The following is a 4956-nucleotide window of genomic DNA, read 5'->3' as shown; positions in this document are numbered from 1 at the left end:
GTGTGATCTCATTCCTATGGGATGTGTATCAGTTTTTAAATCATTATCATCACCTTCTGCTATAATACGTGAGGTCACATACTTACAGACTGACATATAAAAACTTTCCCATATGCAGAATAAGTTTCTGGCCCAGACAGAGGCATTATAAATATTAACCTACATATTTGCAGTAAGTATATTTCTGAGAGATCATTCATTGACGAATAACTAGGAGACACACTGTCATACAGATGATGTAAGAGCCACGGACTTAATATTTTTTCTCTTCTTTTTCATTTGCATGTCCCTGATGCTAAAAACAATTCTGTAGTGTTGATGGGACAATACAAATACARGTTTTAATTAGCAGAAATCTGATAATTAATAAATTAGAATTTATGTCCTGGAGCCTTTTGCTACTAATCATGATTTGTTTTGGAATATAAACAAAACATACTTAATGATTCTAAGCAGACAGTGATTATGAAATTAAATGTAGCATTTTTCCTGAAGCCTATTGACGTAGTTTTCCATTATGAAGCCCATAGTTATTTCCTTCTGAAACCTTTAACTTACTAAGCATAATCATTTGGGATAGAGAGGAGTCAGAAGCTTTCTGCAGTATTTGAGGAAATAGGACTGATGGACCGGCTGTGCTAAAACAGTAACATTCGGTCATTGCAGAACTTTATCATGCTTTTCTTTGGCAGAGGGATCTGTTTCCATCCCTTGTTCTGAGTCATGCCAAAAAGATCCAGCGCTGCTCAGAACACAGTTTGGGAGACACAGTAAAATAAGACAAAGAATTTAAGCCCTTTCTGCCATTACCTCCATTTTCATGTTGTAATATTTTATACAGAAGATAGGCTAAAATCTATTATTGCCAAACAACAGCAAACCCAAAAGCTGTTCAGTCAGCTCCAGATAAATTTCAGAACCTCTGTGTCTGCCTTACAGAAAGGCCATGAATTATGCAGCTGAGCTTCCCGTATTTAGGGAAACTGCAGGGACAAGCACAGCAAGACTGCAAAGAATGAACCTCATCCTGAGAAAACCACCTTCCTGATCATGTTATCTCCCCTCAGATCAGACAGAAAGGTTAGTTCCACATTCCATAGCCACAGGATTTGAATTTAGAAGGCCCCCTGCTCCCATAAATTCAGATTTTAACTTGAAGTAACAAGCTGGAACAAATTCATTGAGCTTAGCTGTTATGGAGGGCTATGATGGGAAGGATGATTTCTCAAATGCTGTTGTCCTAAGGCTTTAAATTCAATTGTTGGAACTTTGAACTGAATTTATTAGCTTACTAGGCAAACAGTGCAAATCCTGAACTGAGAAGGAACCTATCTGTAAAGAACAAATGTACCTATGTATAGGAGCAAACAAAATCTTGTGTCAGTACAGAAGATGCCTAGTTACAAAAGCAACACACATAATGGTAGAATAAGAAAATCATCAAATAGTAGGTGGTTGTAAAAGTGGTCTTTTCTGGGAATAATATTCTCTTCATGATGCTTCGATGCTGTGTATACAGTACAGCACTGAATTATAAACAAAGTAATGTGAACTGAGTTTTTAAGGCAGTCCTATACAATAACTGGGTTAAGGGAGAGATCTGAAGGAGATTATAAGCTACTTCATTTCTCCCAACAGCATGTTATGACTGCCCATCAAGGATTATCTGACTAAATAATCTAAGCAATAATATCTTCTAGTCAGTCAAACTACTGAAAAGTGTTCTATAATGAATAGATATAGTGGATAAGAAGTTTCCTTGTTTGCTGATGATGTCTGAATTCATATATCCATATATTTCTTCTTCTCCTGGTTTCACGTGCATTTAAAACAAAGCTGAAGCATTGCAAAAGTCCTCTAGGAAGCTAAAGTGCTTATGAGGTAAGTCCTGTAACCATCTTTTGAGTCCTCCCTTCCATGAATAAACTGACACACAAACCAACAGAAGCTTGTGATGTGCATGTGTTATTAAAAAATTATACAAAAAAAGAACTTTGTGGCATAATTTATTTGCATAGCAATAGAGCAGACATTCAAGTTAGTCTGTACTAATTACTTATTTCAAGGATTTAACACAAGGCTGTTACATACCATAGTCTTACTTTATGTACTAAGACAAATGGAGTTAAAGTAAAGGTTATTATCCTAATGTGAGACTTAGGCTGTGACCCTTGACTGAATTTTAGTTTGAGCTATAAAGAGGAAGCAAGGTTAGCAGGGAAATTGGGAAAAATATAATCAGAGAAAAAAAGGCAACCTTGAGTTCTTGAACAGATATATTAGCTTTTTCAGCTAGCAAATGATCTGAAAATATCAAGTGAAGAAAAAAGATAAAAAACACACAAATTCCAAATGTATACTATTATTACGACAGTCTAGACCTCTAAACTAAAATCTAAGATTCATAATTATTGTTTTACAATTGTTCCATAATTATATAAAGACAGAGACACATATGTACATACTGAGAAAAAGAAAAKAAAAATGTACTATTATACTTTATTATCTGAATAACAAAAAATTTATATACTGGGCTGTCTGTATGCAATTTGAAAGCTTATGACTTAACAGGCCATAATGTCTGGATAATTTTATTTAAAAAAAATTATTTAAATGACACATTATTGCTGCAGTAAGGTTAAAAAAGGGCAAAAGTCAGCAATAAACTTTTCTATAAAAATGTGTTGCACAGACACTCATGGACAGTGTGTTTGTTAAAAGAAACCCTAATTTATTGGGATCCTTGCAAAGGGTAGTGCTMCATGGGGAGTCAAATTTCTCAGACAGGATGATCGGTCACTGCTCAGTCAGTGACAGGAGTTTCCATTGCAAAGGTCCTTGCAGCAGCATCTTCTGCTGGATCAGGTGAGACTTCCCAAGCTGTTGCTTTGTTGAATTCTTATATCCAGCTGGGCCCTGGTCCTTCATGACCCCTCCATCATATGCATGATCAGATTATTATAATTAAGATTAATTATAATTATTAAATACATTAAGTATGTACTCTTAATTATATTAAGCATGTACAAAATAATTGCCAGGACACCAACAGGCGTTAATTGCCCTGACCAGTCTTATCCCACAGCCTCTGCCCATGGAGCCCCTGGGTGCCCCGTCCTCTCCTGCGCTGTGTCGTGGGTGTACTCATCTCCAGCCCTGCCACCTGAACAGACCCTGGGCCCACGTTGCATCCTTGCTCCAGCCCCATCACTTGTCGTGTCCCCTGCTGCTACTGAATGGGCTCCCGGGTGGACGCAGGACTTGACGGGTTACTTTGCCATGTCTGGGGCTTTTGGTGGATCCTGTTACCAGCAGCCATTTCTGCCCACCTTGTTTGCGCCCTGGGGGACTTCCCCTGGCCCCTKAGGGCACTGCCTGCGCTGGGACCCAGCTTGTCCCCGCTCTTGGAGCAGCCGTGCTCTTGCTGCTCCCTGGCAGGCACATCCTGCATGACCATTTCTGCACCTGCAGGAACACTTTCTACTGACAACTTACAAGTATATTACCTTTGTAGTTTGTGCATCTCTGCCACAGAAAGCACCCCCACCCAGCATGCTAATCAACACCCTGAAGCATACAGTTTGGACTAGACCTGGCAGGAGTTGCCTGGGGGAACTTCTAAAACTGGCTGCAGTTCCCACCTAGAGAGCTCCTGTAACAATTAGAGAAATAATTTGTTGTGAAGGCAGATAGGACTGCAGTCAACCACTAAATCAGACTATTGTCTCTATCAGTCCATTGTCTCATCTATGCAGAGACTAGCTGGGCAGTTTCTGGTCCTCTCAGGGAATTAATAACTTGAGTGCACTGGGTGTGTGCAGATGCACAATTGGTTGTGTGTAGAAGCACAGCCCTGCCCTTATACCGAGCTACATCACAATCATACCCATAGAACAAACTTGAATTTCATCCTTACATCTCTGTATTTCCATAGCTCTTGCCACAGATGTTGTCTAATTTGATTCAACTTAGAAAATGTGTGAATAGTACATTTTACAGATCCTACATGACCAGTAGTCCTTATAAATGACAGGGCACTTAATTCACAAGGAAAAAATGGCATTTACACATGAATGTCATACGTAAAATGTAAAATGTGTGGTTCCGAATTAAAAAAAAGAAAGATATTCATTTCTTTCTCTGATTTTGTCTTAGCAATAGGGTTTTTTTCAGKTTTTTTGGACGAAGTAAAAAACTAGGAAATGCTTATTTCTGATTAAATGAAATAGTTTGTTTAAGTCAAGTAAATATGTTCATTATTACAGTCTATAAGAACTGACTTTATTTTCTTTTACAAATTGTTTACTTACAAAACAGATGGAAAGTTTTTAAGAGCTGAATAAAAAACAAGACTTTTTAAAAAATACCTACTTTTAAAACCTTTAGAATGACTATGTATTTTGCTCAAGTATATCAGCAATGTGCTAAGTAACAAAGTCACCTACTGTGGCTGACTATACATATGATTTTTCTTGATATAATTTTCAGATACACTTTATCTGAGGTAGACAACAAAACCTTGTTGGGGCTTCCTGGTAATAATGGACCACATCCTTGTGTTTCATCGAATTAGACTAGGACAGCACCCAAGGAATGGGGTAGCACATATAACTTAAAGACATATTTAATCTGATTTTAGGGATAGACTGGGCCCAAGTGTATATACAGAGTAGTCAGTGTACCTACAGAGCAACTTTTATTTATGCCATCTAAGAAAGATCAGAAGAGTTTCTATACATCATGCAAGATGATATGGACATGTACTGTTCCTTTAATACACCTCCTACTCTGAGAGATGATGTGGACTAAACTGTGAGCTGATACCTACATTCAGCTCCAGTATCTAAAGGGTTACTGATGATGCACTGAAGCAGTTCTTGGTATCATGCTGGAGTTATCCTGAATTATACCTGCAACACAAGTCAGCTGTGGAAGTAGGGTCTCTTTTCAGAGGAT

At 38.0% G+C, this 4956-nt stretch overlaps 1 non-coding gene across 1 annotated transcript; it reads right to left on the bottom strand.

Moving 5' to 3' along the window:
- Positions 1 to 920: 920 nt before the first annotated feature.
- LOC112960971 lies at positions 921 to 1075 on the bottom strand. Its single transcript, XR_003251904.1, has one exon. It is a non-coding gene; the product is annotated as a U1 spliceosomal RNA (small nuclear RNA).
- Between the last annotated feature and the right edge of the window lie 3881 nt (positions 1076 to 4956).

The sequence above is a fragment of the Apteryx rowi genome, unplaced genomic scaffold (assembly GCF_003343035.1).
Source record: "Apteryx rowi isolate R43461 unplaced genomic scaffold, aptRow1 scaffold_1251, whole genome shotgun sequence".
Taxonomy (NCBI): Eukaryota; Metazoa; Chordata; class Aves; order Apterygiformes; family Apterygidae; genus Apteryx; species Apteryx rowi.
Note: the sequence above shows the minus strand (reverse complement) of the source record. Positions and strands in the feature narration are given on the sequence as shown.